The 12,862-nt window shown below is 45.0% G+C and overlaps 1 pseudogene; it reads left to right on the top strand.

Annotated features, from left to right (window-relative positions):
- The first annotated feature begins 9,969 nt into the window (after window positions 1-9,969).
- Window positions 9,970-10,124, top strand: LOC131738822 (U2 spliceosomal RNA; annotated as a pseudogene).
- The last annotated feature ends 2,738 nt before the right edge of the window (window positions 10,125-12,862 follow it).

Genomic DNA, 12,862 nt, shown 5'->3' with positions numbered 1-12,862 from the left:
GACCTTTGATTTAATTTGAATGTTTTATTTGATTTTGTTTTGTTTTGTTTTATGTATCTTTAAGATTTTTAATGTAAACTATTAAAAGTTACATTTTAAGTGTTTTAAAATTTTAGAATTTTAACTCACTGTTTATACACTGTCCCTTTTCCCCTGTCCCTGTTTTAGATCTAGGTTTATGTTCACTTTTTTAGAGAGCACTCCCCGGCCCTCACAAGCACTGGTTTTTTATAGATGGTTCTTTTTTTCCATTCACTTTTAAAACAGCACAGGTTTTTTTCATGTTGATTTTAATCTGTGTCTGTTTTAACCATGTACAAAGCACAATTGTCTTGGTGTTTTTAAATGTATTTTAAATGCTTTTAAAACAAAATGTATGTCTGTATGCATGAATGTCATCTTTAAAAGAAATGTAAAATGAATGAAAAAACGAATGGGTGTAAATGTAAAAAATGTAAAATCTCAATAAAAGAGTATTCTCTTCAGTTCGAATAAATCTTTCTAAGACTAAGGCTTAGAGGGTAGTGGCATTGCCCGCTCCCTCCGAGGGTCTGTGAGAGGTTTGTTCGGGTGAGGAGGAACAGAATTTGTTTTATTTTTGACTGGCTTTCTTCAGCTCGGCAACTTTTTGGAAGTCTAATGCTCAGTCTGGTATTGGCTTGCCCAATCCAAGCCGAGGGTCTTTCAAGATTTTGTTGACTGTTGAGTGCAGTTTTTTCTTTTTCAGGCGGTTCCAGTTTTTTTCTTTTTCAGGCAGTTCCGGCTTTTCCAGACGTTCCTGGAGTTCGAGAGAAGGAGGACCTACCATCCAGACGACCTTTGAGGACCCTTTGATGACCTAGACGACCTCATCCCCAGCCCTTGATTGTAATCGAGATCCAGACCGAGAGAGCAGCAGGCGCCCAGCAGAGGGCGCCATCTGGGAGGAGCAGAGGGCGGCCCCGGACCCCGAAGAGGCGTCACAGCCACGATTCTTCCTACATGGTCTCGGTGCCAAGCAGCGCCCCCTACTCCGCCAGGGAAGGACACCGTTCACCTGGGGAGGGGGTCCCTCTTGCGAGGCGACCATCTCCTCAGGGACTAAAGTAATAGTTCCTTCAACTGCCCAGATTTGCTGCTTACGTTGTCTCTTTTCCGTAGAGAGAGACAACCCGGACGTCCAGAGGCTTCTCCCACCCCAATCGGAGGAGCCAGCTGAAGGATGGCGTTCCGGCCAACCCAGGAGACCAGGAGGCACAATGCGGTGCGCTTCACAAGAAACAAGCAAGATGAAACGGAACCAGGACTGACGAGACTGGAGTTCAGCCGGACCATTCTTCAGAGGGGTATGGGTTTTTCCCCTTCTGACTTGAATTGTTTGGTGAAATTGCCAGGGCTTAAGGAAGTGTTTGAGGTCAGTTTTAGGAACCCCCAAAAGTTACAAGAAATGTGGTCCTTTTGGGGGGAGAATAAATATCTCGCTCCATACAAAGAATTTTGTGTGGATGCACTGACAGACAGAGAAATGAAAGTTGTTACTGTCCAATTTTTCAATGAGGCTGTTAGCGACTATGATATTACAACATGGCTTAACCGCTATGGGAGGGTGTCATCAGAAGGGAGGAAAATTACAGACGAAGATGGGGTTTGGACAGGAGCCAGAAAGTGGCTGGTACGCCTCAATGTTGATCCATCGGGCATTGGAGGCGTCCGCCACATTCCAAACTCCATAGTGTTAGGGCCCAACAGAGGGCTGGTATTCTATAATGGGATGCCAAAACTCTGCAGGAAATGTGGGGAATTAGGACACCTGGCGGCCGCATGTACTGTAGTCAAGTGCAGGAACTGCGGCGCCCCCCACGAGACCAGCCACTGCAGAGAAGAGAGGCAGTGCAATTTGTGTGGAAAGAAGGGGCACCTGTTTAAGGACTGCCCCTCTTCCTATGCCAACATGGCCAGAGCCAGCAAGGCAAATACGAACAAGCCTAGGCCTGAGCAGGAAGAGGGAGCAAGTAACAAAGATCAGTCCACATCACCACCAACAGTATCCAAAACCCAGACTCCAGCACCACCATCATCACCAGCACCCCCCTCACCCCCCCGCCCCCGAGACATGTCCCGTTTTACGAGGACCCCTTCCCCCAGCCCAGAGAGAGAGTACAACAGCTACTCCACTAGCTCCTCCAGTAGCTCCTCTGATACAGAACACGAGGCAGGGAGGGAGCCCGGACCCAGCAGCGCCCCCCCCTGAGTAGGGCCCTCTCAGCGTGTCACGTTTTCACTTTTCACGTTCTCTTTTATTATATTATTCGCTCTGCACACACTCTTAACTCAGGGGAGACGTTAAGGAGGACAGAGATGTTTAAAACTCCTAGTGGTTTATGTTCGAGCACTGGACGAGCGGTGTGTCCTTAAAACCTTTTTATTTAATCAAGAAAATCACTCAGACTCATTTATTCAAAGTTTTACGAATCAGAGCAACATCAGCGCTCCTTCGTTTTATTAAAATGCCTTTAATATTGGTTTAGTAGTTTGCGCATACTACCAAGACCCGAAAACATGTAACAATAATTAGCAATGCTAAGTTGATTACAAGCTTCAGCATTTAGTACTTCAATAACATAATACAATTATATGTATTCAGTGCAGCCCTCAGGCTGGTTAAGCACAAAGCCTACAAGCACCCACTGCTATGTTTTAGCACATTCAATATAACACTCTTAATACTAAAACATTGTTTCAAAACCTCATAGCAATATAACCAATAAACGCGAGATACAATAATACCATTAATATGCTTACCTCCTATTATAAGGAAGAGTAGCGTGAACAAAAGAGAAGGACTGTTCTGTAGAGATCTGCAAAGGATGGACCACGTGGCTCTGCCAAGCTTGAGTGTGGTGGTCTCAGTGTGATCGGCCCAGGGTTTTTATACAATTTTCGTCCCATTGAAAGCAATGGGAAGCCCCAATTAGATCCAGTCATCAATCTATATGGACACTCCTTATCTCTTGGCAAACAGTAATCTCTAAAGAATTCAACCAACTCCTCAGACTCAATTAAAGTCATATGCCAACAAATCAACACTAGCCCATGTTCTCATCCACTCATTCTTGGCCCCCCTCCTTCATCTGAAAAGTTAGGTGAAGCAGAGTTCACAAAATCCCTGCAAACTTGATTCACTACTTAATATGGGTGCATTATAAAAAGAGTGGTGTTTGAATATATGTAACACCAATAGTTATATCATAATATAGCAGTTATAGTTATAATGATTATAATTGATTACATGAACTTGGCTTTCAAAAATATATTCCCTCATGTCATCTCACTCTCAAATTAATTTCCTTCTTTCCTTACAGGTGTGTGTTTAGCAGGTATTATAGGGAACTTCCATCTTATATCTTTTTAATGTAGAGTTTTCTCCTTATGGAAAACCTAACTATTTTACTGAGCTGTAAAGCTGTAATGTTTTCTCCTATGGGCCCCTGGTAGCTTGAACTTAATTGACACTCAGATGACCCTGTATGTTTCAGCTATACACATACTGGCTAAAACCAGCTTGCTGAAGACACCTCTTTTCTTGCCAAGTTTAATAGTGATTAATGTTCCCTAGAACTTTCCTTACACCTGTATCTTACGTGCTTGTTCCGCCCGGCAACTAACTATCTTAGGTGCTAAGACCATCCGTTCTAACTCCCTATTTTTGCAGTCCGGCCTGATACTATAAGCCTTCTGATAAAAAAATTCCGGCTTCTTCCCACCAAAGAGGCCTTCCAGCAGCTAATATTAATTTCTCCAAGGGCAGGCTGATAGAGAGCTCAAGAAGACAGGTCACATAGAGTTTACTCTCCTAAAACCTATCTCCTGCTTTTATTCTTCATTATTTATTCAATCCTTTTATTTTGTATTTTAAACACAACATCTTTCTATGCTGCGTCTTTTAACTTCAGAGTCAAACTAGTACATTACTTCTTATAGCGTATGGCTGCTAACCTTATTACTTTCTGCTAGCAGCAGTATATCCGCAATATTACAATAGGATTTTATTCAATTTTTCTGCTCTCTATTTGTGGTGTATCTTCTGACAATGCTTATTTGTCTTAAGTTATAGTCTGCTTTTACTCTAGGTTGTTCTTACTCACCTACTTATTTTAAAACTGAATTACAAACAGAAACCTACTCAAAGCGAGGTCTTTTAATCCTTTTCTGTTTTTTTCTTTCCCTTAAGAATACTCCTAACTCCTTTTCCCTTTATATTCAGAAGTTATAATTCTTGAATGTAAGCACACAGTAATTCTTTTCATTGAATTAGGACTCCGTTTTTAACTATGCTCATCTTGATAGAAAACAGCTTCAGGTATGCTATCATATTAAGCAAAGTGAATCATATGATCTTATACATAAAAATTGTTCATAGTATTTCATACTAACAATAATTATCACTACCTATGATTATATGTTACCACAGCAATCTATACCATTTAAAACAAGCATATTAACATACATCTATTAGTACAGCATTATTCTGTAGTCAAGCTGAAAAGTCTTAACAGAGATTTCAGCACTAAATTCTGGGAATCGTGCCAATTTTAATAAGAGACTGCTCAAGGCCGGCCAGTGTATCAAGTTGTACCAGATTCTGTTATACGGTCTTACAGAGAGAGTACTTTACAGTATTTGTTACAGACTAAAGATTATTCAAACATTACAAATGGTTACAGCACATATCATCTCATTAATACATTTCATTTTTAAATCATCTAGTCCATGTCCAATGTTTCAGCTCGTTCCCAGCAGGACTCCACTTCTGTCTTGGGTTCAGCTCGGGTCGGCTCTGCAAACACCACAATACCTATTTTGCTCTACATTATTAGTGGGCAGACTTAATACAACTGAATCTGAATCAATCGAGGAGCCGTGAACTCTAGCCACTGAAATTCTCCATGCAAAGGAATCCAATTTCTTACTACACATAATAACTGGTTCGGGGTCAGCCGTGACAAGCGCCAGCACTCCCCCTCGGCTCTCGTTATGATGCCATAAGGATTGAGTCCGTGGGGGAGGAAAGCGAAAGCGACAGTGAAAGTGAGAGTGAGAAGGAGGGGAAGGGAGTGAAGAACCAGCAGAGGGTGGGGAAAAGAAAGGGTAGAGACGAGGGGGGGAAAAGAAAGAAGATCAAGATCAAAGACAGCAAGTTGCAGGTGGCCCCCATAGATCCAAAACCAGCTAATGTCCACACAAAGTCCCCAGTCTTGTCCTCGCAGGCAGAGACGGAGGCGAGAGGGACGGCTACACTGCCGCCTAGTGGGCAGGTAGCAGCCAGCCAGGGCATCCCCAGCCAGCCTTCCCAGTCATTGGCACAAACCCTAGCACACCTCGCAGAAGAGGTGTTCACTAATGCACCGAGGGAGAGGTCGGGGTCAACACCTTCCCTGACCAGCAGTACCTCGGTAGCAATGACCCTCTTCAAGCGAAGGGCCTCCCTTCAAAGCATCCTTGACCCCCTCCCTTGTATGGGCAAAACCAGGGGCCCCCTAGAGGTCCTCCTAGATACAGCACTGGAGGACATGGGAATACCCCTGGACGCGGTAAGCCAGAAGTCTGCTAACAGCTCCAATTCAACAGACGGTAACAGCCAAAGAATGCTGTCTGTCATAACCCCCCCAGGACAAAGCTGACCCACACGTTCCGAGGGGCCCTGAGCAAGTTCCACCAGACTTACCTTGTGGGGAGTTGAATAGCCCAAACAATTCCACGTACTGTGCATACAATGACGGTGCCTTCTTGGACGAGGCAGCAGTGAGTACCTTCTCAGGGGTGATGGGAGTTGCAAATAAGCCCAAGCCCCCTCGAAGCAAGCGTAGAGCTAAGAGTAGGAAGAGTGTCCCGACCTCCCAATCATAGTCGCTATGGGGTGGACGCAGCGACTCCTTTTCTTGTTAGCTACCCTGATGGCCCTGATATGTGTGTCTGTTAATGTCAGGAGCATCAGGGAGACACAAAAAAGATTTGATGTACTAAACTATCTAGCTAACTTGAAAGCAGATCTCATCTTTCTGCAGGAGTGTGGTATTTCGTCAAGCCCTGATTATAGGGACCTGAAGGAGAGTTGGACCCTGGGGGACTCCTTCTGGTCGGGCTCCAACATAGCCAGAGCCGACGGAGTAGGTATCCTGTTTAAAAACCCATTTATTACCTCCCGCAGCAGCAGGGAGGTAGAACCTGGTAGAATTCTGAGCGTGGATGTGACATACAACAACACTCCCCTCAGACTGGTCAATGTCTACGCACCCACTAACCAAAACGAAAGAGTTCAATTTTTTCCACAGCTGCGTCCACTCCTGCTGGGGAACATACCCGTCATCGTGTCAGGTGACTTCAATTGTGCTCTGAGGGACGTAGACCGGAGCAGGCCACGCAACGACCGCTCTAGTAGAGTTTTGTCCTCCGTAATATCTGATTTCTCCCTGTGTGATGCAGGTAAGGACCTGGTGCCTCCCTTTACCTGGGTGAGCTCATCTGGGACCTCCTTCTCCCGTATAGATCTCGTCCTGCATACCAGCTCCCTTACGAAGACGGCAGTAGACACCCAGGCCGTCTTCTTCTCTGACCATAGGCTCCTGCAGGTAACATTGCAGGTCCCTCAGACCTCCCAGATGGGGTCAGGGGTCTGGAAATTAAACACCTCCTTACTCGATGACCCCTCCATAGCTGCAGCCTATAAGAGCAGGCTTGTTGAGTGGACCACTTTGCGTGACCTATTCAACTCCCCTATAGAGTGGTGGGAGATGGTCAAAATCAGAACTAAGGGTTATTTCATAGCAGCAGGCAAGAGGAAAGCAAAAGAAAGGAGGGCCAAATATAAACACCTGAATGCTGCCCTCCAGCGTCTGAGCCTGCTTCAGCTTCGGGGGTTCCCTGTAAGCGACGAGATAGCCCAGACCAAGCTAGATCTTTCAGTGCTTTGTAGGGAGGAACAACGAAAGGTCATGCACAATGCAAAAGTGCAAAAAATGGAGGAAGACGAAAAGTGTACTCGCTTCTTCTTCCAGAAAACGAGGGAGAAGCGGCACTTGATGTCCTCCATGCTCGACAGCAGGGGGAGGATAGTAGAGGATAGTGAGGGAGTGAAAAAAGTGGTAGAGAACTTCTATAGGGACCTGTATAACATCAAAGCTACAGATGACACCCTGATAGAGTGGTTCCTGAGCCAGTTGGAGCCTGACTCAGTGCGGGACGAGGAGGAGGAGGAGAAGGACCCAGAACTCACGCTGGAGGAGCTCACCCAGGCGGTTAAGACCATGAACACCGGTAAGACGCCAGGTCCAGATGGCATCCCGGGTGAGTATTACCATCTTTTTTGGGACACGCTAAAAGTCCATTTAGCGGAGGTCTACAGAGCGGTCTACAGGGAGAAGCGGTTGGGCCCTTCTATGCGGGAGAGTGTAATTACTCTCCTTCATAAGAAAGGGGAAGTTAAAGATCTACGGAATTGGCGCCCAATCAGCCTCCTTTGCGTGGATTACAAGATACTAGCCAAAGCTCTGATGCTCCGGCTACAAGTACACCTCCCTTTGGTCATTGGCCCCGACCAGGCTTGTGGCGTCCCAGGGAGGTCCATCACGGATATTTTAATGTTAACAAGGGACATTCTGGCTTATTCTAGAGAACGGAACCATCCCCTCTGCCTGTTCAACCTTGACCAGGAGAAGGCGTTCGATAGGGTAAGCCATGAATATATGTACAAAGTGATGGACCAGATGAAATTCGCTCCTGGACTTAGGGAGTGGGTTAAAACCATATATACAAACATTAGTACCCGAGTCTTGGTGAACAGGCACCTGACTGGTAAAATATCTATCCAGTCAGGGGTCAGACAGGGTTGCCCACTATCCCCACTGCTATATGTCGTGTGCATTGAACCCCTCCTGCAGGCAATTCGTAGGGATACCAATATAACTGGTTTCCAGCTGCCTGGATCCAACGGGGTCCAGGTCAAAACAACAGCATATATGGACGATGTGTCACTCATTTGCACCAACACATCGTCGGTACCTCGGATTAGTAATATCCTTGAGAAGTACTGCACGGCGACCGGGGCAGTGATTAATAAGTCCAAGAGCGAAGTCTACGTGTCTAAAAATTGGCAGGTAGATAGGGAACTGTCGGACATGTACCCTGTCAAAAAGGACAAAATCAAGATTCTGGGCCTCATTTTCGAGAACAATAGCTCGGGGGCCCAGAGCTGGACGGCGGCCATTAACCAGGTCCGTAAAAAGATTGGCGGATGGAGCACAAGATCCTTAACAATGACGGGTAGAGTATTAATAACCAAGTCTATACTGTTCCCCATCCTCTCTTATGTAGGAAAAATCTTTCCCCCAGACAGGACCACCAAAAAAGTGGTGGACCGCATTATCCACCGCTTTATCTGGGGCAGCAAGATGGAGAGGGTAAAGCGAGCCACCCTGAGTAAAGCCGATAAGAAGGGAGGTAAGGGGGTCCCGGACGTTGTGCAGCTCACCCGAGTGCAGGGGCTCACGCAAACTATCAAGAACATCCAGGCCCTGGACAGGAAGGTATGTTACATGAATCGTTTCTATTTTGCCACCTGTCTCAGGGCCTTGGGCCTCTGCACTATTGATAACACCGTGCCGTACTCCTGGGACCCCCCATTGTATTATAGAACCTTAAGGGACACTATATATAAATTGGGCTTAGATAAAGCAAAATTGGCCTCCTGGGAATACAAGGCTGTAACTAAATATCTTGCCGGTTCCCAGGAAATTGAAAAAGTAGCTACTTTCTCCCTCACCCAAAGCCAAAAAATCTGGGAGAATGTGTCTCACAGCTGCCTCAGTAATGTCCAGAAGGATATAGCATGGAACACCGTCCACAGTGCACTCCCCACTTGAGCGTTCATGTTCAGGAGGGGACTAGCCCAAGTAGAAACATGCCCCTATGCAAAGTGCCGCAAGAGAGAAACACCAGCCCATATCTTCTGGGAGTGTGATGTGGCTGGCAGTGTCTGGCTCTCTGTCTCTGTCTTCCTAAACAGGTTTGCTGACACGGCCAAGATGACCGCTGAGACTGTGCTCTATGGGCCTGCGGGAGGAATCACTACCAGCACAGCTAAGTGCGTTTGGCGTGTCATCAATGTTGTCAAGCAGATCCTGTGGGAGGGCCGTAACGTCTGTGTCTATCACAAGCAGGAGCTAGACACTATCACCACGACCAGAAGGGCACAAACTCTTATCAAGGACTTTGTAATTCTGGACATCCGGACCCTCGGGAAGGACAAGGCCTGCGCGGAGTGGAGGATCGCCGGACTTCAGGACGTGAAGATGGAATGAAGGAAAAAACTGGAACCGCTAGCTCCTAGGAGCGGGACTACGGGGCACCGTTAAGCCATTTATTTATTTTGTCATGCCAGCATTCCGCCCTTTTTAGCTGGCATGACCGTTTTTTGAACGGTGCCCTGGTTTTATGTAGTCTTTTTGTTTCAGTTTTATGGATTTTTATTTGATTTATTTTGAATGTTTTATTTGATTTTGTTTTGTTTTGTTTAATGTGTCTAAAAGATTTTTAACGTCAACTATTAAAAGTTACATTTTAAGTGTTTTAAAGTTTTAGAATTTTAACCCACTGTTTTACACACTGTCCCTTTTCCCCTGTCCCTGTTTTAGTAATATAGTTTTATGTTCACTTTTGAACCTTTTTAGAGAGCACTCCCCGGCCCTCACAAGCACTGTTTTTTTATAGATGGTTCTTTTTTTCCAGTCACTTTTAAAACAGCACAGGTTTTTTTCATGTTGATTTTAATCTGTGTCTGTTTTAACCATGTACAAAGCACAATTGTCTTGGTGTTTTTAAATGTATTTTAAATGCTTTTAAAACAAAATGTATGTCTGTATGCATGAATGTCATCTTTAAAAGAAATGTAAAATGAATGAAAAAACGAATGGGTGTAAATGTAAAAAATGTAAAATCTCAATAAAAGAGTATTAATATCTGATACGTCCCCTATCAGGGGACCATATATTAAATTGATTTTTGGAATCGGGAGATGGAACAGGGGCTTTCTCCGTCCACTCCACGCATCGGCCCGGTATTGCAGTACCTCCGGGAACGGTGCACACCTTTCTCTACGTTGGTCAAAGTCAGATCTGGATCTCTCCTGTGAGCATTTTGTCTACCCCTGCTGGAGGGAGAGTGCCAGTGTTGATGCAAGTTTTCCCGCCGTTTTACTTCTTTTTTTTTTCTTTCTCTCTTTCTCTCTTTCTCTCTTTCTCTCTTTCTTTCTTGCTGTCTTTCTTTCTTTTATTCACATGTGGTGATGATGTAGACAGCAGCAGTTTGTTTCCTGGGAGCATGCAGCTAACCAGACAAGTGTGGTGGAACATGTCCCTATGCCAGGACCTTCTTAGCAAGCCAGCCAGCCAGCGAGGCACAGTTGTAGTTACCCAAGGCACCTTGCACAGCATAGCAGCTTGGCATGACTATTTGTAAGACGCACTCCGCCAGTTTATGTTTTGTTTTTGGTGTTATGTGTGTGTTTTTGCTTTGTTTTGTTTTCTCCTGCTTAAATTGCACATTTCCCCTCTGGAAGCAGCAGCCCGTTTTTTGGGGGTCTGCTTGTGCTTGGAATTTTGCACCCACCTTTGAATCCCCCTGTGCCGTCCGGGCTGGGGGGCCCCGGGCAAGGGCCAAGTCGCCATCGCTTCTCTGCCTCTTGGCTCAGATCAAGTGTAGTACCTGCGTGCGGGGAATCTCTTGGTTGGAAGCGATAGCATTTGGTTGCGGAAACTTATTTGAGAATTGTATATTTTTGTGTTATATAATTTGTTTTTGTTTTGTTCCCCCAGGTTCTGGTTTGGTTCTTTGCGGTTGCTGTGAGGAGAGAGTAGGACAGGACAGAGGAAGGAAGCTGGGGGGTAAGTCCCTTCGGGGGCTTATCTTTTTTTTTGGTGGCGTTTTTTTCTCTTTTCTAATTTTGTGGTGATGGCCGCTACTAGGGTAGGAGTGCGGAGGCACCATTGTGCTAGGTTTTGTTTGAAAGAAAGTGAGGGTTTATTGGTCACTAGAACTGATTTTTCCAAGCGAGTTTTACAGAAAGAGCTGGGCCTTAAGCCTGGTGATATCTTTTGTCTTATTAATCTTCCAGGAGGGAGGGGGTGGGATGTGAGCTTGATGAGTTCTTCTGTCATGGAATATTTTTGGAGAAGGTATGAGGAAAAGAGATATGAGGGTTTGTTGAGTGAGTTTAATGTAGAGAGGTTAAGTTACACTGGAGTGAAAACTGTGTTTGTAAAGATGTTTAATGAGCTAGTGGAAGCAGAGGATGTGGCTACTTGGTTAGCACGTTTTTGTACAGTTAAAGGGTCACCTGTGAAAGTGATGGATGCAGAGGGGATTTGGACTTGTTCCTGGAAGATTCCAGTAGTACAGAGACCAGACTATGGGGGGTATGGCGGTTTGGAGCATATTCCTCAGACTATTGTGCTTGGTGAAAATAGAGGGCTGGTATACTATCAGGGTCAGCCAAAGTTGTGTAGAAACTGTGGAGAAATGGGGCACCTTCGTGAGGCTTGTAAACAGATAATATGCAAAAAGTGTAGGGGTGTTGGCCATGTCTATGCTGAATGTACGAATGAAAGGAAGTGCAATTTGTGCGGTGAAACATCTCATTTGTTTAGGAACTGCCCCAAATCATATGCTAACATGTTGAAAGAGGATTACAACAATGCAGGTGTGGCGGTGGTTAAAGATGGTGAGGTTGGGGAAAAAAGCACTACTGAGGATGTAGGGAAAGAGGTTCAGGACAAGGACAAAGTCGTTTTGAAAGGGTGTTTGGTTGAGGATTTGGTTGTGTCTTCATCAGGTGAGGAGGTGGAAGAGGATAGGGTGGAGTCAGATCCAAATGTGGGGAATGCTAAGGTGATTGGTCCTGAGGGGCAGAAGGTAATTGAGGGTGAAACAGGTGCAGCTGAAAGTAAGAAGCCGGAGGCGGGGCCTGGTAGGGCGGTGGCTGGTGGAGAGTTGCAGCAGGAGGTGTGCAAAATTCCCAGCAGTCCTTGTAGTACTGCAAGTGATTTATTAATATGTTTGGAGTCCTCATTGGGGAGCGAGGATGAAAGCAGGGACTTTGAAATGAAGGAACTGGAAAATTCAAAAAAAAGGAAATTTGATTATTTTGAGGAAACTGATCAGGAAAAAAATATTGTGACTCAGGATGATGGGGTGGTGTGTTGTGAGTTTGGGGTTGAGGGTGTGTCTTCCCCCTCAGGGTCAGAAAGAGAAGATTATCCTGTGAAAGAACAGAACGAGGCACCTTTTCTAGGGCCATGCTTGGAAGATGTTGGTAGTGGCTATAGTTAGATTTAAAATGGATGTTTTTTTTTATTATTATTATTATTATTATGGCGCTTTCAGTGGCTACTATAAATGTAAGGAGTATGAAGAGCAGCCTGAGGGGTGAGGCTGTTTTGTCCTTTTTAGGCAGTCAGAATTTTGATGTGATTATGTTACAGGAGTGTGGTCTTCCTTTTAAGGAGAATTATTTGGACATGGGGAAGAAATGGAAATATGGGCCATCCTTTTGGAGTGGGTCTGATGAAAATAAATCTGATGGGGTAGCCATTTTAATTAAAAATAGGAATTTGGTGGTGAAAGGGAGTACTGTGGTGAAGTCTGGGAGACTTTTGAGAGTAGACATTTGTTATATGGGGAAAGATTGTGTTTTTGTTAATGTATATGCATCACCAAATGTACATGAGCGAACTGAGTTATTCAATGATTTAAGAGGTGTTTTAGTGAGGAATAAAACAGTGGTATTAGCAGGTGATTTTAATTGTGTTCTTAGGAAGGAGGAGAAAGCACC

Source organism: Acipenser ruthenus, chromosome 10, assembly GCF_902713425.1.
Source record: "Acipenser ruthenus chromosome 10, fAciRut3.2 maternal haplotype, whole genome shotgun sequence".
NCBI classification, from domain to species: Eukaryota; Metazoa; Chordata; class Actinopteri; order Acipenseriformes; family Acipenseridae; genus Acipenser; species Acipenser ruthenus.
The sequence above is the reverse complement of the archived record's forward strand: the minus strand, read 5'-3'. Positions and strand labels throughout refer to the sequence as shown.